Source organism: Leptopilina heterotoma, unplaced genomic scaffold (assembly GCF_015476425.1).
Source record: "Leptopilina heterotoma isolate Lh14 unplaced genomic scaffold, ASM1547642v1 Lhet_114, whole genome shotgun sequence".
Classification (NCBI taxonomy): domain Eukaryota; kingdom Metazoa; phylum Arthropoda; class Insecta; order Hymenoptera; family Figitidae; genus Leptopilina; species Leptopilina heterotoma.
The window spans coordinates 1,001,881-1,022,996 of record NW_025110833.1 but is presented as its reverse complement, the minus strand read 5'-3'; the positions used below and the strand labels follow the sequence as shown (position 1 = coordinate 1,022,996).

The following is a 21,116-nucleotide window of genomic DNA, read 5'->3' as shown; positions in this document are numbered from 1 at the left end:
GCTTATATGTATATTGCTTATCATAGATCTTTATATATACCGGGAAGATTGCAAAAATATTGAACATTGTTTTTTCTAAAAACATTAAAAATTAAATTAAATTTACAACAATTGAAATTACAACATGGAAAAATTTGTTCTGGACCAAATATGAAACTTTCTTTTTCAAAATGCTCTTCGCATTTGCTTTGTACTGATTTAAATATTTTACATTTAAATAATTTTACGCTTACAAATAATAAAATTTGTCGAATATTAGTAAAAATTATTAACTTATAATTACTTTTATATTTAAAACCACATTTAATTTCTTAAATTTCCGGATTTAATTTAATTAAATTAATAATTAAAATTGGGACGATGTTGATAAATTAATTAAACATACTACAAACGCTTAATTTTTTTCTCCGTGTACTAATACAATTTGTGCTTTTATTTGAATTATCGTCATTGAGATATTAGATATCAGATAATGGTTTTGTTCCTTAGCAGTGAAATGTGGATAATCGACTTTTGAAGTCTCTCTCAGTCCAATTCAAATTCTTTTGAAATATTTTGTTTTCTTTATTGAAAAATTTACGTCAAGCTACACGGAAAAGTTTTTGGGCGAGCAGACGTCTCTCACTCGCCTCCCACAGAAGAGGTTTTCTGCTTTCTCTCTAAAGAGAGCTCTGATGCCCCACAAGAGAGCTCTGACGCCCCACAGTAGGAAAGCAGCAGTCTCTGTGGGTGAAATGAGCTACCAAAATGGGGCTGTCACTTTACCATAGGTACTGGTCACTCAGCGCCACCACAACAGGTACAGCGACTCGCCCAAGAACTTTTCCGTGTAGTTAACAAAAATTGGTAAAAAAATCTGTAAACATAGGGGAGATTAAAATTAAAATGGTATTCGGAATGTCAGTAAAATCAAGAATCAAATAATTTAGAGTGGAAGAGGTAGAAAAAAACTAAAAAAGTTCTTTGAAAAAGGAAAAATAACTACAGTATTTACCCTTCAATAAATAAAAATCTAAATGATCACATATGGTTTTCGAAAAGCGAAGAGACTTTGTTTTACCTTAATGCGACAGCTTAGGCTTTGCGCACGTCTAAAAATATCTCGTAATTACGCATACTTAACCACTAAGTTGACAATTATTTGTTTCACAATTCGGTAGAATAAAAAAAAGAAACCTTATCTTCATTGTTTATTTGCATCCCTACTTCAATGCGTGTGCATGTTACAAATTCGTTTTAGCCTCGCAGGAGAGAATAAACGATTAGATTCACACTCGAGGGCGTCTCGATATAGGCGTTGAAAACGATCATGCATCGGAAGAGTGCGCAAACACAATTTTCCCCAATTCGAGCAATTACTCGACCTTTCCTCTTTCACACCATTGGAGTCAGTTTTTGGAGTGAGAGAGAGACATATTTTGTCCTCTTATGTATACGTGCGGCGAAAATGCGTTTAAACGCAAACTTGACTCTCTCTCTCACCACTATTGCTTTATTTATGCGCAAAGGGACATGTGTCATGACACCCTGGGTAATCGTCGAGCTTGGAATATATCTGCTTTTGTCATGTTGCACGTAAAGTCAATTAATCATAACAGGGCAACCGTGCTCTCTTGGAGTGCATATATAGATATATGTATGGGGAATTACGCACCATAATTCCCTCTCCAGTATACCCCAACTATAACATTCCCCCCTCTATTGTATCCCTTCTCTATCCTATTCCCCTTTATCATATATTTCTTTTATAATATTCTTATATCACACAGGCAAAAAAAATTTTGAGTGTGAAGACTGACGTATTCGTATGACAAAGAATTACTGGATTAATTACAGCAAATCCATCAGTTTTTTTCGCGTTAAGCAAGAATAAATAAAAATTGAAAACGATTATTGTCAGAATCAATAAATTTAATATATTAGTTTCTATTAATAGATTAAATTAAATTAATTTGCAAATATGACCAGTCTTTCTGCGTAAAATCTCTGAATAAAGTTAAATCCCAACAATTTGTAATTATGCATTATGAATTATTCATTTTGGAAGCAAATGAAAATTTTTAATGGTTATCCAGCGAGAAATCGCTAGGACTAAATAATTTGCACAATATTGTCTACCAAGAATTTTGACCAACTATCAAAAAAGAAAAATTATTTAAATGTTCATTTTTTCATAAGGATGACTCTCCCTAACCCCTGAAACGACTAAACGTGCATTTATAGTTAGATATGCATATTAGAGGTGTGCATTTAATCGAGTCAAATCGAAAATTATTCGACTCGACAACAGAAAATTCGAATCGAAAGAAAATTCGAATCGAAATACCAATTCGAAGTTTCGAATTTCGAATTTCGAATTAGCCAATTCGAATCGAAAGAAAATTCGAATCGAAATACCAATTCGAAATTCGAAGTTTCGAATTTCGAATTGGCCGATTCGAATCGAAAGTAAATTCGAATCGAACTACCAATTGGCCGATTCGAAAATCGGAGTTTCGAATTGTACAACTCAACTCGGTTATTTTATTTGCACAATTATTTTGACAGAAATCTCAAAGAATTCTTAAAGAATTTTAATTGAAAATTTTTGAAATTTTATTAAAATTGTATTAAAAATAATTGAATTTTTGCAAAGATTTTATAACGAAATGAGAAAAAAATTGAAATCATTCTTGAAATTTTTTTGAAAATAATTGAATTTTTGCAAACATTAAAATCTATTTCTATTTAAGAAAATAATTAAATTGTTTTGAAGTATTTATTAAAATTTTAGAAAATAATTGTATTTATTCGTAAAATTTTATTAAAATTTTGTTTAAAAATAATTTAATTTTTACGAAAATCGTTATTATTTATGAAAATAATTGAATTCTTGCAAAGAATTGAATTATTTTCAATATTTTCAATATTTCCGAAAATTCAAATATATACACAAACTAATTAAAAATTTTAAATTAAAACAATTAAAATTTTTAAGAATTATAATCATACCTATTTATAAATTAAAATTCCACAAAAAATAATTTTTTCAAATTATACAAAAATTCTTCAATTTTTCTTGAAACATTAAATTACAATTTTTATATAAAAAAATAATTCTTAGAATTGGAAATTGTATTTATTAACAGTAACTATTTGTTACTAAATGAAATTAAATGAAATTAAATTTTGAGTGGTCTCAGAACTTTTTTGGTTAAAAATTCGCTGAGTTACGGAATTTTAAAGTTTAGAACGCCAAATAAACCTCATTTCGAGAAAAACGAAATTAAAGATTGCGATACCAACCAATTGTTGTATCTCTGGTTCTTCTTGGAAGTTATTCAGATAAGCATTGTTTCCAGTTCAGGGCACCTTGAAGATAGAAAACCAACAGGTTTTAAATTTTTAGAACCACCCCCCCCCTTAATTAACTAATTAATTTAAAAACCGACAATATGGGCCCTTTTTTAAAAAGGACAGTTTTTCTATTAAAAAACCATTTTTTTACAAGATTAATGATTAGGTACAATTTTATTGTGTCATTTAAAGAAAAAAAATATATATTAAACTTATTAAAAAATTTTTTACAGTCTCTATTATGAAAAAATTGACGCAATATCCAAATTTTCATTTCGACAATTACGAGAAAAAAGACTCTAACATCAATATCTCTGGTTCTTTTGGGAAGTTATTCAGATAAGAATTGTTTTCAGTTCAGGACACCTTAGAGATGAAAAATCAAGAGGTTTTAAATTTTTCCGCACCTCCATTTTTAAAATACGGATTACCTTTGCAAATGACTGACAAAATGGGCCCTTTTCATTTTTCTAAAGAACCAATGAAATCAAACAGTTAAATTATCGATAAATTAATGAAAACCGCTTGATTCGACTTGCCAAAGCATGTAGATAGATAATAAAAAATAAAAAAAAATTAAGATTTTGCTCCAAAATTACTAAATTGCGATTATCTCGAAAACTAGAACCGACAATATGGGCTCTTTTCATGTGGACGTCCACATATGAAAGTACTTTATGATAGATTAATAAAGTTTAACTAATTTTTTTTTTGAATTTTTAATTTTGCAAAAAAACGTTTTTTGCCCATAACTTTAAAAAAATGTTAGGACACCTATAAATGTTTTTCTTTAGTTTTGTAGAGTTTTTTTAGATGCATCTTTTGGTCCCTAATTGAACATTTTTCAGGAGGTTAAAGTTTTGAACGTTCAAATGAACGAAATTTATTTATTTCTTCTTCAAATCAAATTTTTATTACTATAATTTTGCGTCACTATTAAGCAAATTAATTATAATGTTTCTAAATGTAAAATTTGAGTTTTTAATTTGAATTGTAATCAATAATCTATGAAAATATTTTTAACAAAAAATATTTCGTTCATTTGAACGTTCAAAACTTTTTGTTCATCATTTTTCGTCCATATTAACCGGAGACTTTTTGAAAATTTTGTTGAAAAACGTAGAAGTAACTTTAAAATTATCGTTACCAAATTGTAGAGCATTAAGAATCGATTCGATTGACCTAACCTATTTTTAAACCTAATTCGATAATAAATTTCGAAATCATTGGTATTTTAAAAACCAAAAATTTTGGAAAATGACATTTTCTCAACTTTTGTGTTTAAAAATTTTTGTTTAACTATTAAATTATTGTAAATATCTTGTAGGGTATTTAAAAATACATTGATTGATCCAAAATCCAATCACTTTTACCATATTTATAAAAAGTAATTAATATATTTCTATTATTTTTATCTCTATGAGGAAATGCAGTGTTCATGAAATGAGTACCAAAATTATAAAAAATATACAACTTAGCAGCGGTTTTTAATTATATATTAGCTATTAAATTGTTAAAATAAATGAAAATTTATTTTAAAAATTGAGCAAAAAATTTGCAAAATAATTTTTTTTCCTTATGTACTACAAACAATAAGCGAAATATTTTCTTCACTTTCAACACGTTATTGGTATTTGTATGTTATTTATATATTAAAATTATAGAATAATTAATTGTGCGAATAAAGTAACCGAGTTGAGTTGTACAATTCGAAACTCCAATTTTCGAATTGGCTAGTTCGATTCGAATTTACTTTCGATTCGAATCGGCCAATTCGAAATTCGAAACTTCGAATTTCGAATTGGTAGTTCGATTCGAATTTTCTTTCGATTCGAATCGGCCAATTCGAAATTCGAAACTTCGAATTTCGAATTGGTAGTTCGATTCGAATTTTCTTTCGATTCGAATCGGCCAATTCGAAATTCGAAACTCGAAACTTCGAATTGGTATTTCGATTCGAATTTTCTTTCGATTCGAATTTTGCACACCTCTAATGCATATCATCGAAAGTCGAAACTGCGACAATCAATTATATAACTTAGATGACATGTGCAAGGGAAGGGACCTTAATCCCTCTCCGCTTCTTTGCATCGATACAATATTAATGATCACGTTTTGAGTGGAGAGCACGTGGTGAAATGTTCGCCAACCGACATTATACGTCCAAAGTATGGAAATAATACACAGATTTCGAAGACCCTTTTTTGTATGTGTGTAGGCGCCATATTACATGTTATTTTTCCTTTCTTCGTTTCGCAAAAACTTCTTGCTTTCGTTTAATCCCGCTGGAATTTTGTAGTTCCCTTCAATAGCCTTGCCAATTTAGGTGTAGTGGTCACAAAAAAATTTCTTGGAGAAATAAATTTAGTTTTAAAATTGCGGATTAGAAACGACATTTTTTAGTCAATTCTCAATTCTTGTCAAGAACATTTTTGCGTAATTCACGATTATCCGAGGGACAACTATTTTCATCGAAAGGAGATCTTAAAATTTCCAGAATATTTAAAACTGTTTTCTAAAGAGACACAGGTTTTTTATTATTAATTTGCTTCTAATAGAATAATTCTATTTCTAAAAGTTTCACACTCTGTTTTAACCGAAAGAATAGATGTTACCCATAAAATTATTTTCTACTTTTTTTGAACGATTTTCTATGATATTTTACAATTCCTCGTGCATGCGAATAGTTTTTTTCAAAAAAATGTTATAAATATAACCGAGTGCAGGAAAAGCTAGTTAAATGTTCGCTTTCACACACTCTTATAATTCTTACGCTGTGAGAATCGTTTATCATCCACGCAGTGTGAATTCGCGGCAAATTGCAGGTTGCTGTTATACAGAGAGCGTCGTTCTCTCTATACAGTTCACTTTGGTCACTTCCACGGAAATTGACTCCACATCTCGATCCTACTATTAGACTCTCAATCCTCCTCCTAGCTTTGTGTATATACATCACTGAACCACACATTAATATAGTCCACGATCGCTTCGAATTCGATCAATGTGTCACACAACCCTCTCCAATTCGGAAAACAATACGAGATTCAAGATGGAGGGAAACAATATCCAGTAACAGTGGGTTAGATATAATGGAATGAAATTAAACATATAATTTATTTTTAATTTTAGTAATCGTGATAATTAATGAATTAAAATTCTTTAATCAGTTTCCATAAATTGTCTATGCCAATTTTTGTAAATTCTACTCTCTACCAGTGATGCAGAAACGGACGAATAAAAAATCAAAATCAATTATTACAAACTTTACTAGTGGAAATAATAATTAACAAATTAAGTTAACATAGAAATTTAATTAAATAAATTGACAATAAAATTAAACAGTAAATTTAAGGTAAAATTTAAAAATTACAATTAAAATAACAAATCAAAATAAGCACTACCAAAATATGATTTTCGGCTAAACGTTTGGTAGGAATTTAAGTAAATCAAATTCCTTTCCATTTGTTTAACAATTTGTCATTACACACATTTTCATCATCCAACATATACTGGCCTTCTCCAACCAATTCTAAATGTAGACGATTAACAAACTTTGCTAAAAGACCAAAACTTATTTCACTGTTGATTCCGTATAGTTGTATTGTCCATGTAGCAAAAGGACTCAGGATATAATCATTGGAACTTAAATCTTTCTGTTTGTAGAATATTCCCATTGTATCAGTTTTAATAAGATGCACTTTATCCATACTTCTGTAGTAAGAATCTCCGTGGTGAATAAAAAGAATGTTAAAATACTTTAGAACATTATTCAATTCGTAATTCATTTCATAATCATCAGAAGTAAACGAAATATCTATATTGCGAAACTTAATGGCATTCAAATTTTGTGCTTGGGAGATATTAGCGAATAGAGTAACACGTCTTCCTTCAAGAAGATTCTTAATCTTATCAGAATGACTAGCATTATTCCAAGTAAAAAATGCTGGCTTTAATCCTTCATTTCCAAAATAATCATGCTTAGCTGTTTTCAAGAGTCCATTTTCTTTACGCAAAAGTGTCTCCAAAGTACGTAATTTTCCAATTGAGGTATCCACATCAACAGAACCATTTTTTAGTAATTTAGGTAAATCTGAAAAAAATTGGGAATAATTTCCTAAGAAAGGATACGCATAACCCTTCAAAGCAAGCACAAATGTTTTGCAATAGTCTTTAATATCGTTAAAATATTCCACTTGTTCTATGTCTCTTAAAACTCTGAAAACATCTTTATCTTTTATTGTCATATTCTGAAGTAATGTACTTTCCATATTTTTTACATAATCCACATTTCTCTGTTTTAAATTATTTTCTTTAATAAGGTTCTGCATACGAATAATCATATCGATTGCCTTTTTTAGTATTTCAATTGTATTTTTAATTTCACTGTTAGTCTGATTTTCTAATGCAGATTTAACTTGTGATTTAACATCATTTAAAAATTTATCCATTTGTCCTTTTTTGTGTTCAAGAAGAGTAGTCAAAGATATTGCAAATCCAGATATAATCAATTTGCTTCTAAAATTGTCAGTTAATTGTGATATAATATTGTGCATGCCATTTTTATAATATTCCGTTGTAAATGCATTACTTTCTTCAACTTGAAATGTTTCTTCAATCGTATTCAATAGAAACTGGTGTTTGAAAATTTTACCATAACTCATGATGCCATTATTGGAAAATTCCAATGCCTGTCTTGTTCTTCTGGTAATATCCAATGATTTTTGATAGTTATTATATTTTTTATTCTTCTTTTAACATCTTATTTCTCGCTTTCGTATCTCAGTAATCATACATTCTTTTATACGGAATGCTTGATTAGAGATTAAAATACATTTTTGATACGCATCTTGGTACAAGTTAGCAACTGTTTTTAATTTCTTGTCTGATGAATTAATTTCATTATTTTCCTCTTTCATTATATTTAATTCTGTTTCAGTAAATTTTAGATTTTCGATAATTTCATCATTATATTTTTTCAATGTAGTTTCAACTGAATCAGTTATTGTAAATGGTAGTTTCATTTCGTAATATTTTTCTTTATTATTAGATAAATTATTGTCAGGTGAATTTGGTTTTATTTCATTGTCAATTACTGCAAGAATGGGATTTAGTACTGACAGTAAGAAAAGAATAAATTTGCAGAATGTCAATAGATGCAGGCTTGACAATCTTTTTTTGAATTCGTTTATTTTGTTATCCTCTTTCACATCAAGTTCTTCTAATTGTTTTGTAATGTCCTTGTTTAAATCGACTATTTCATTCTCAACTTTAAGCTTTTGATTATTTATGAATTTTTCATTTTCCTGGATAATGTTTTCTAAATTCTTCAAGAAGAGTTTTCTATTTTCTTCTATTTTCGTGATTCTTGTATTTTCAAATTTTTCTATACACTGATCTAATGAATAACGTATTTCATTAATGGTTTCATTGTATTCACTTTGAGACATTTTTTTCAATATTAGTTCATTTAATTTGGATGAGAATATTTTATAGTCATTATTAAAATTTTCGTCTTCTTTAAGCAACACGAGAGCTTCTCGCATTTCAGTATACATAGAATTTAAAACAGATGATTTTCCTTTTAAAGAGTAAAAGTTTTCCAAGTCTAATAGTTCTAAGGCAAAATTAATTAGAGAGAGAATTGGTACAAATTCCAGATCGTTGAATTTTTTGTATAAATTTACGTATTCCATTCGATCAGAAGTAAAGGCTTTGTATAAAGTGAATCTTCTGTAATGTGATATACTTGTAATAAAACTGTCTCTATGGATATTAGTATCTATATTGGAGGAACTAATACTTAGTTCATTTTTCATTCTTCGATCTGCTATTTGGCAAAAACTATCTTTTTCTATAATAATATTTCGAATGTAATCATAATCCACTTTTAGTCTCATTACTTTACCAGATCTACCGTCATTACCTTTAGAAAACGAGAAATTTATCTTCAAATCATATACGTTACTAGGTAAATGAATTTCATAATAACCGCCAGTTCCACCTTTTCCTCCTTCACCTTCAAAATTCTCTCGAAATGTATCGCACCAAGAAATATTTTCAAAATTCCATACCAAATCATAACCGTCTTGTCCGTCACTTCCTTTGCCTCCATTAATTACAATATGCAAATTTTCTCCATTAACAATATTATCAGCGATTCCAAAAAATGATCCTCCGGGTCCTCCGGGTAAACCATGTAAACCATATATGCGGTCAGAAAATGTTTCCTGTTTCTGGAAGAATTAAGTGTTATTTATTATTATAAATTATTATTATTTAATCATTATAAGAATTTTTTGATTTAAAACAAAAGAATAAAAAGATTGCTTTTTTTTGAAAAATTATTATCCACTTGCCCAAATATTTTCTCCAGGAGCACCTTCTAAACGTATAGTTCTATTTGAAATAATTTCCCAATTTGGTGCAATTATAATGACTTGTTGCAATTCACTACTAATCAGATCGTAATCAATGATAAGTTTGTCCAGAGCCAAAATTTCCAAGACTGTCACTTTTCCAGGACAATACTGAGTGTTTAAAACTTTACTAAAATTAATGACAATTCCTTTTAGCTGCAGTTTGTAGGTTCCTTTATCTAATGAATAACATGAATGATCGATTTGCGTATAGAGAGAATTGTTTACCATGTTAAAAGCTTTAATTATAAGAACTTTATTTATTTTATCCATTTTGGATACTTCCTTATAAAGTTCTTGTGCTGTCATCAACAGTAGTGACCTATTCTCATTATTTTTATTTCCATAAATTGATTTTAATTTAAAAAAGAACTCGTCTTTATGGTAATAATATTCAATGATGAAAAATTGTAAAAGCGACAACCATTTGAGTTCCTGGTTATTATTAGAATCTTCCATAAATCCCATAAGACAAATCATCTTTACAATTTCTATTTGGTTTAAGCTTCTACAAAGATTAGCTATAAAGTTTTTAATAAGTTCATCTTTTTCAAATTTGTTTATAGACATTTCATGCTTGTATTCAAATATCCAAGATGGAAATGATAATAGGCCACTTTAAGTTGTTATATCTGTTGCTGAAGATTCTTTCATGTTTTCACTAATGAAGAGAAACATTCGATTTAAACATTCGTTTTCAATCGTATAATTCATGAAAAAAGAGTATCGAATATTAATTATGTTCGATTTGGTTGGTAGAAAATTGTCGTCAAGAAAGTATTGTAATTTTAAAACAGGTAACTGTGAAATATTGAAATTATAGAAGTAATTGTCATTGAGATATTTTAATTGCTCTTCAAAATGTAATCTTTTTAAATTGCTCTGATTATTAAACCATGTTTTTAAATTTGTATTTTCATTATATCTTACAAATTTTGCAAAAAAGTTTTCATTAACTTGGTCTTTTATCGAATGATATGAAATATCATCTTTAAAGTTAGAAGGCAAAATAATAACTTTATTTTGAAGTTTTTCGAAGTAACTTTCTATGTCTATTTCTAATATTTCTGATGCAAACAGAAACATAGAGTTTAAAGTGACCTTATTAATTTCCTTTTTAGATGTGAGTGCAATTTTTATTTTTTTTGACGCTTTTATAGTCATTTTTGTCAAATATGTTGCTAAGAATTGGTTCGGTACATTTCTAGGATAGACTAAAATGTGTGTTGAAGTTTGTCTACTATAATACAAGTGATAATTCTTATTTAACATTTTTTGTATCTCCAATGTATTATAGTTTAAATTCTGTGCTAAATTTACTCTTCTTTTCTCACTTATAACTTTAGCTAACTTTATTCCATCTTTCATATCATCAGCTATTATGAGAAACAGCTTATTAATTTGAGAATTTTCAAAAATTTTATTTAGCATTAATAATATATCATGCAATTGTAAAGAATGACAATCTAATTCTCTTAATATTGTTGAAGTCGGGAATACATTATTCTGTAAGAAATTTTTTTTTAAAATATATACCATATTATTAAATATTTTAAATAACAATTTCTTAACTATATTATGACATGGTATGACAAATAACGTAATTTACGTAGTGAGACATTTTTGCTATGCTTACCTTTATTTCCTCAGAAATTGCTTTAGTGCGGAAAAAAAATTCTCTCAATTGTGATTGAACATTGTTATTAGTTTGGAAAATATTGTTCCGTAATAAATTGAATTCATTTAATATTCGTGTTTCATCAGAATTCCTACCAGTTTCAAAGCACATACTTAAATTAGAAAACGTAATTCTTTGCTGTTCTAAATAGTAATGTACAATTTGTTTTAAATAATTGTTCAATGTCGATTTATTGTCAATAATGTTTCTAATAAAACAGATTATTTTCAACAATTTAATATTTTCTTGCTTGTTACATAGATTTTCAAGTGTTACATTGATCGACTTTTCGCTTTCCAATTTATTTATTGAAACATTTTTGCTTGATATGATCAGCCAATCTGGCAAAATGTACAAATCTGTTATGAAAGATATTTCACTTGTTAGTATATTGTCAAAACATTCTTTATTTATAATAGTCTCAGGTTTTAAGAAATTCGTAATTTTAATTAATTGCATGCTACTTGATACAAAACCTCTGTCAAAACTACTTCCAGATTCTAAGCATGTTAAATTACAATGAAATTTATAAGCAATATGAGGTTTTATGACAAGCAATTCCAATTTTTCCTTTGTAGTTAAACTCTGAAAGTTATTTTTGTCTTCCATTCGAACAATTAAATTTGTCTTTCCAAATATTTCAAAATTCGTATAAAAGTAATTTTCTAATTTTTTTAGTGTAGAAGCACATTCTTTTTTATCAGTCATATTTGATGGGAGATACTCAATAGTGTAAGACATTTTGGAAGGATCTCCTTGAATATCAAGTTTTAAAATATTTGATGCCATGAGAAATATTGAATTAAAGTCTTGTTTACTTGTAAGTACAACTTTTAACTTCCTTGACGAATGTATAAGCTTGTTTGGTAGGTATGTAAAAGTAAAACTTAAATTATTTGCTAAATTTAATTATTTTGCAAAATTCTGTAAATTTTTTAAAAAAATTTTGTTTTATTATATTAATTGAAGAGTTTTTTTAATCTGAAATAAAAAACTCTAGTCTTCGGCCAGACTATTTCTTAAGAGAGCGTAAACAATGCCTTTTCTCCGCCCACTTTCTTAGAGGGAAGAGCATTAGCGCTGCGCTATACGCTGCGCTGTAGTTTTCGTTCCCTTTCCCCTCCCCATTCGCTTAGAAAGAGTGTCCACACTAGCGCGCCTTTCATTAAATTTTAATTCTTTTTTTCTTGTAAATTTAAAAATCTTTTTACCTTTTTATTATCATATTTAATGTTATATCAAATACAAAATTTAAATTTTAAAAAATATTTAAAAAGCAATTTTTTTATCGCTTTCAATTTGATTAAATATAGGCTATTTTTTTGTATTTTAAATATTTTTTTTATATTAAAAAAATTAATTCAAATATTTAGAAAAAAAGTAAAACATATTCTAGTTATCTGCGTAATTTACATTTTTAATCTATTTCCATTAGTGCAATTTTTCTTTTTAAATTTGTACCTATCTGCCATAATGTTATTTTTTATATAAATTAGTAGTTTCTTCCTTTAGTTCTTCGATTTTATGCCCTATTTGCGTAATTTCTTTGAAGATTTCTTCCTTCTCTTTATTGTATGCCTTAAGTTTTTCTAAAAACTCAGGATTATTTTTTGAAATAGAAGAAGGATGTTTTCTCTTCTTTTTTTCCTTCGAATTCTTCATCCGATAAGAACTTCTGATTTTTTTCTGATCACTGTCACTCATTTTGCGAATCGAGGAAGACACAACCTTCTGACGAAAATTTTGGAAAATAACTCAATTGAATTTTAATTAACAACAATTATTTATTATAAGGGGAACGAAATATTTACCAAATATTCTATCAGAACTGAATTTAAAATAATTTTTAATTGAAATTCATTCAACAAAATAAATTTACTTGTATTGCAAATACTATAAAGTTAATTTCATCCAAAATAACGCATGTAACAAAATATCGCCTAAGGGTTTGAAACGAGGTAAATACATCTCTTATCCAACTGGCAAATGTAGTAGTGGTGGTTCAATGAAAGTGGTAGTTATTTCATTTTGAAACGAGTCATGTGTAAAATATCAAATAGAATGCAGGTTTGTCTATTTAAGTTGGTAGAGAGGGAAAAGAGCGTTAGAAGTGGTAGTGGTGAGTAAGAGAAGGGGGGTGGAGTGGGGAGGGTCAGAATATCGCGAAGGGGAGAACGTTAATATTGCGCGGCCGGGTTTGGCGAGTTGGTGGTTCACAAAGTGAGCGAGTGTTGACACTATCCACTCAATCCACGAACCATGACGCCCTCTATAACTCTGTATATAACTCCACTACATTTCTCCCTTTCAACATCCGTCCCTGAAGCGAATATTCCAAGAGCAAAAAAAATCTCTTTTAACTTGGGGAATTTTTTTTCTCATCACGTAGACGTTCAGTCTCGACCATAATTACTTTCCATGGCCTATATTCTTATGGTTGGTATTTTCACCGTCGTTTCGAAATAATACTTTTTAGTTTACTTTTTTGGGGAGGGGAATTTCATTTTTTTTGCTTTCATCTTCACGCTTTTTGATTATATGATTCTGTTTATTACTTTGGTACGATTCTCTTCAAGAAATACTATTGTCCTTTAAGAAAGGAGTCTAGCTCCGCCTCTTGGTCCCTTCCGTTTGCAAACGAGACACGCCCCCTTTTCTACAGTTAGTTTTTTAATTACAAATTACTGTGCAGCTTGTTTCATTCCGATAAGTAGAATAAAGAAAAATTTAAAGTTTGAATTCCTTTTGTTTTTCCCCTTCTTCTGTATCGCATCGTACTAAAAGGGGCGGGTTTTTCCGAAGTGGGGGTAAAATAGGATCACGCCCATTGGGAGTGGCTTCTTATAATTCTTAATATATTTTTTTTTCTGTTTCAATTTCGTAATCAAGGGGGTGGAGCTTTTTTTACTGGAGGGAATGCCACGCCTATAGGCGTGGTATAGGACTATTTTACCAAATAATAATGAATAATTCAAGAAGTAAAAAAATTTTTTGGTTCACAAAAGTAATAGAGTCCTTAGTACTTTTTTATTTGTGTTACTCTCTAGTTTCCTTTATAGCTTCAGAATGAAAGGGGTGGAGTTTTATAAAAGTGGGCGTGGCGTAGTACAGTATTACAAATTATTTTTTCAAATTTAAATCAACTTTCGAATTTAAAAGTAAAAAAAAAATATTCCCCGCTCTGTTTTTAATTTTTACCTCTTTGAAAACTAATTAAAAAATCAAAAAGGAATCCAATTAGGAGTAGAAATAAAAAAAAAGCTGGCTAAAGTGCGAAAATTCATGGAAGTCTAGAAAGTGTCGAGTCATAATATTCCGTCTGTCATTGCAAGGGTGTCCGAAACATGGTCAAAGAAGACAAAATTAAATTAATATAATCTCGACGGTAACTGAGGGAAAAAGAGAGGGGGAAGGAAAGCGAGTGTGCATTCGGTATAAGCAACGCTAGCGCTCTTGCCGTGTGCGGGTTGAAATAGAAGAAGAGAATGGGGAAAGATAGGGGTGGGGGGACTAGGGGCAACAAATTATAATGCCATAATTGAAAATGTTCTGTACTGCTCTCGGGGTATAACCGACCGTCCAAGCAGGCAGGCAGGCAAGTTAGCTAACGCGGTGGCACTGAAATTTCAATTTCCCGCTCCTCGTAAATCTGAGGTAAAGTAATTATTGTATTCCGCCGACGCTTTCTTAGACCCATTCACACCCGCGGAAAAGGTATTGTGCGTCAGCTCGGCCATGGGCGTAGTAAGTCTTTGCAGGTGCTGTAGCTCTTTTTCAGTTTTAATCGCTTCTCAATTTCCATTCGAGAGAATTTCTCCTTCATTTCAAAATTAATATTCACAAAATGAAAATAAATTCCTGGAGTTTCTGAACAAAAAAAATTAATTGTTAAACTTTAGTTTTAATTTAAAAAAAAGACTGGAACAAGTTAATGTTAATTTACTCTTTAAGAATAATGATAAATAAAAAAATAGTGGAAATATAAATATAATAAACAAAATAAGTACAATTAAGAATAAATAGAATGAAAAAGAGTTTTTCGACACAATATTTTTTCATTCGCGGAAAATATTCACTGTTGTCTGGCGTCTCTTTTTTTATTATAAATGAAAAAAAATCATACATTGACGGGAGCTGTACAAAAAATTACCTCCAATTCTGTTGAATAAAAATCGAAGTCCCGGAGTAATCCCCAGATACTCTTTTACATTTTGATTTTAGAATTTGAAATGCTACAAATATGAATGAACCACAAGAATTTAACACAGGTCTTTTCGATCTCTTCTCTCTTTCTCTCTCATACTCTCCTTTTCTCTCCCTTTAGCATTACGCCAATGAATTTCCTCCTTCGAGAGTTGAACTGTGTTTAAACTTTCCACCGGTCCCTACTGCCGATTAAGCAAATTAAATTTCCCCGGGAATGACAATGAAGAAATCACGAGACGCTTTCTCTCTCTCTCTCTCTTTTCCAACGTTTTAACATCATTTGTTGAGCCACCATGTATTGTTTCTATAGTCGAGGCAAAAGTCTCGGTGGATACTATTTTCGAATAGCTTTGAATCGTTTTGTTTCATTCTTTCCTTAAGAGGTACAAAAGGAATATCTTGTTTCTCTTCTTGCAAAATTATTATTTTATTTCATTATGATTTTAATTATCAATCTTAGTCTGTAATTTTTAAATATTTTAATTAATTGCAATTCTACGATTGAATCACTGAAATCCAGTAGAAATATATTCCTAATAGGAATTTCCAACTGTAAATAATTCGTGACAAAATAATATCTTCTTTTCGTAATATTATTTGTTTATCAATTTTGTCTCTCTATGTATAAAAGGAAGAAAAAAATTTAATTCCGAATATTGATATTCACAATTGAGTTTTTACTTTTCCGTGAAACCGAATCGCCTTGTAATATTGCATATCTATCAAATATTCCATTGATATTGAATCGATAGTGGATATATTTCTCGGTGGCTAACCGAAATTTTTCAACTTTTTTTTCATCCCTCATGCCCGCAACTTTTTTAAAAGAGAAAGGGTGAGAGAGTGACCGGATATAAACTATATATCGCTATATAGTTGCAAACGCCATTGGCATTTGTCCTGCGCTTGCGGACTTGAACGAAATTGATTTATCGATCGCAAGCAACATTAACCACAAGTGTTGGTTTGAAATAAACGTAAATATATTTAGGTCAAAGTGTATGATTGTTTATATACATATATATGTACTCTCTTTAAATCTTATAAATAACAATGTTTCAGTATTTCCTTTTGTAAAAAAGAGGAGAAAAAAATTATATCCCATTTATTTTCATTTTTATTCTATTTCCTGGTGTTCTTTCTTTCTTTTTTTGGCTGCTTCTCTAATTTTGTTTGGTGTCTCCCTAGTGAGAAAAATTTCCTAACTTCTCAAATTTGTTAATGTAGACTCCTGATGGAGAAAGAGAGAGAAAAAAAAGACAGAAAGAGGTAGAAAGAGAATAAAAAGAGAAAGAAAGACACAATGAGGAAGAGCGAAAGAAGAGAAAAGTGAAGGAAATACAGAGAGGAAGAGGAAGAGTGAAGTGTCCTTTTCTCAAAGAGAAAAAAAGAGACTCAGTTTCATAATGTAGAAAGGAGGCAAAGTGAGTGAAAAAGAGAAAGTTAAGAGGGCGCGCGCGAGTTAAAAAAATGCATTTTCTCCTGTCTCTCCTTTTGTCCATGTAGACGACAGGGCACGTGCGACCAGAAAGGCGGCGACAAATTCAATTTGGCTGAATTAGCCAGCGGTACATGCAAATTGGCACGAAATGAACTCTGTTATATTATATTAGCCACCTACCTGGGAATTTCGAAGGGAAAACAGAATAACCGAAGGGAATGACGGTGGGAGGGGGGGGGGAGAAAGATGGGTTGAGAGACGGGATAATTGGGGACTGAGACATGCAGATCTGCTAATGAGGGGGCTTGTGTGAGTGGGTGCATAGCAAGAACGTTGGCTTTTTTCCTCCGGAGAGGATGATTCTCATTCTCCGTTTTGCGACTTACTAACACATTCTATATGCTATTCTATATAAATTTATATATATATATATATATATATATATATATATATATATATGTATATTGTGTATATGTATATACTCTATAAAGTGGGCGAAGAACCAACAACGATATGTCCACCACTGCCGTCACAACAACGACGACGACAGTTGAAGCCGAGTGCTTTTCAGCATACATTTAAATTTCATACGAATCCTGCACAAATCTCCCCCTCCCAACTCTCTCCCATCCCTTCTCAAGTTCACCCAATTTATTCGCCATGAATCCCTCAAAAACCAGTGCAAAAGAGCAGTGGACGAATACTAGTGCATCCCTGAATTTGCTTAAATCTCTAATGCATAAGTAGAGAGGAAAGCTACACTCACTCAACGGAGACAAATATTAAAATTATCTTTACCATTTCATTCTCTTTATATGGGACAAATTGGATTTTGAAATCTACCGCAAATAAAAGCCGACATTTTTGAATAAAAAGTTCTTTGTTTTTTGAAGGAAAAAGTTTGAATAGAATTATGAAATTGGTTAATGCTGATGTAGTTGATTATGATGGTGATACATATAATGAAGATGATTTTATGAAAATGATATTGATAAAGATGATAATAATCGTGTAGATGATGATAAGAGAAAAGATGGTAAAAATAATGATGATGATGATGATAATAGTAAAGATGATGTCGATACACAAGTAAATGCTTCTATGCTGTCCTTCCGATTTGTACACCTATTTAAAAAGCATAATCTTTCTATCATAATGTTATTAATTCAGGGAAATTTTTTACTATAATGTTAGCCACGAACTAATAAGATTATAACAGAAATGCTAGTTTTTAGAAAAGTATGCAAACTGAAAAGACGACATATAAGCATTTACCTGTATACGGGGGGCGCATGATTATTCCCTAAATGTCATTTTTCCGAAATGTCATTTTACCGAACTGCACTTTTGCGAATACTCATTTTTGCGAAAAGACAATTTTGCGAAATATCACTTTTGCGAATTGTCATTTTTGCGAATCGCCACTTTTACGAATTGTCAACTTTCCGAAAAGTCATTTTTGCGAATTGCCATTTTTACGAATTGTCATTTTTGCGAATTGTCATTTTTACGAATCGACATTTTTACGAATTGTCAATTTTCCGAAAAGTCATTTTTGCGAAAAATACAATAGAAAATTGTAGGTATCTATAAATTCACTATTGTATTTTTCGCAAAAATGACAATTCGCAAAAATGGCAATTCGCAAAAATGACTTTTCGAAAAATTGACAATTCGTAAAAATGTCGATTCGCAAAAATGACTTTTCGGAAAATTGACAATTCGTAAAAATGTCGATTCGCAAAAATAACATTTCGCAAAAATGTCTTTTCGTAAAAATGACAATTCGCAAAAAAAAGTTTTCGAAAAATTGACAAATCGTAAAAATGGCTATTCGCAAAAATGACTTTTCGGAAAATTGACAATTCGTAAAAATGGCCATTCGCAAAAATGACAATTCGCAAAAATAGCTTTTCGCAAAAATGACAATTCGCAACAGTGACATTTCGAAAAATTGGTTTTTCGCAAAAATGACTATTCGCAAAAGTGCAGTTCGGTAAAATGACATTTCAGAAAAATGACATTTTGGGAATAATCATGCGTCCCGTATACGGAATACGCCAGTATAAAGTCGACGCATGCGCTCTTTAAGAGACTTGAACCAAGAAGAAGAAGTCGCGCATGCGTTGAAAAACAACGACACAAGAGGGGACGTTAAGTACACTAGTTGTCTCTTTCTATCGACCTAATGTGTTTTCATGTCTCGCGTCCTCTATTCATATAGTTCTATGTTTATATCCTTGCGACAAAACAAGTTTAGACTCGCTTTATGATATAAACCCATAAGAATAGATGAAAAAAAATTAATTTAACATTATCATCCTAGGTAATAATAATTAATAAACGATATTAATTCTATTATGTAAATAAGATTTTATCATTAAAAAATTATCAATAAAATCAAAATTTTACTCTTGTCTAATTAATATTAATAATTTATTTTTCAGTGACAGAATACAACGCAGTCTTATGAGAGAGGTCGGAAATGAAGCAGTAGTCAGTAAAATACAGAAAAAAATGTCGAACTTTGAATTATTGATTTCAAGATAATAAAGAAAAAGGAAACAAGGAGTTAAGGGGTAAGTCAAAAAATATTGTTTCTTAAGGTAGTACGCTCGCGACAGTCACTTTCAAAAGTAAATTTTAATAAAATGCTATAGTATGGTGCAGTTACTGTAGCATATTTTTGCTTGGACTGTACTGAATACATAGTCAGCCCTATGTACAGGCACACTCACACACAAGTATACTAGTCAGGTTAGAATATTATATTATATTATATCTTTTAACTGAAACGGTTAATATTGTTAAATCTTTTTGTTATAAATTTCTCAAACATTCATTTATAATATATTAGTTTTTTAAAACAATCTATAGAAAATTTTAGAAGTTATTAGAAGAAATGTGCCGTTTACATGCACTTTTCATAGGTTAACCATGTTAAATAACAAACTTTGAACTTAAATATCTTGTTTTAGAAACGGTCAATTTTTTTAATATTTTGCAAATACATAGATCTTGTTATTAACTATTCTGATTTCAAATTTTATGAAATTCTATAGAAAAGTGCGATCACGAGCGTACTACCTTAACTAAGAGAAATGTTTTATTTGAATCGTGTACTGAAAATTTTTTCCAATGCCACGTGATTATTCACGTTTGACCAATTTAACAGCACCGATTGGTTTATTAAGCGAAAAAGTTACAGTTCTGAATAACTATTAGTAAAAAATTACTAATTCACTAGTTAATGTAATTTTTAGGTTATTCTAAATGTTTGAAAAATTAGCAGATTTATGTCTAACAAAAATTTAAATAATTTTTTTATGAATAATTATTCAAATTTGACTGTTAAATTAGTTTTTTTAGTAATAATTAGTTATTTTCTACTAATTAGAATACGGCACATTTGTTGAAGGTTATAATGTTAATTAGTATTTTTCTACTAATTCATTTTTGGAGAGTATTATACCTAATAATTTATTTACATAATTATACTAATTATTAAAACTAGATTTAAAAAATAGTTGTTACATTTTTAGTTACTTTTTGAATTATTAGTAAACAAAGTTCATATAAATTTTTATTTAAAAACGTTAATCCAAAGAATTTGCAGACACTAAAAAAATAATCAATTAACTTTTAGAAAATTAAAATTTTATTATTATTAAAATTTTTTGGAAGAATTATTAATTTTCAAAAGCAATTAGTTATTGAAATATTAATTAATTAGAGGTTTGCATTCTATTGGATGAATCACCTTAATATACAAGTTTGAAATTTGTTTTCTCTTTCTTAAATTGCAATTGAGAATTACTGTTAAAAATTCATTAGAATTTTTGTTTTGAAATATTATTGGTTCAGAAAAAAAATCTTAAAAAAAAAGTTTTTTATTAATTAAATTCGTATTAATGAAATAAATGCAGTTTAAATACAATTTAAAAATAAAGAGCTTGTAATTATAATTGCAAATAAAAAAGCATAAAATATCATTTAAAAAATTGTTTAATTAGTATATAAAAATAGAGATCAGTAAAAA

At 29.4% G+C, this 21,116-nt stretch overlaps 1 long non-coding RNA gene across 1 annotated transcript in view; it reads left to right on the top strand.

Moving 5' to 3' along the window:
• LOC122508381 overlaps positions 1 to 21,116 on the top strand; it is a 57,857-nt gene that overhangs the window by 36,206 nt on the left and 535 nt on the right. The window contains exon 3 of the long non-coding RNA XR_006302228.1: positions 19,525 to 19,656. This is a non-coding gene — a long non-coding RNA (uncharacterized LOC122508381). The remainder of the gene's footprint in view (positions 1 to 19,524; positions 19,657 to 21,116) is intronic.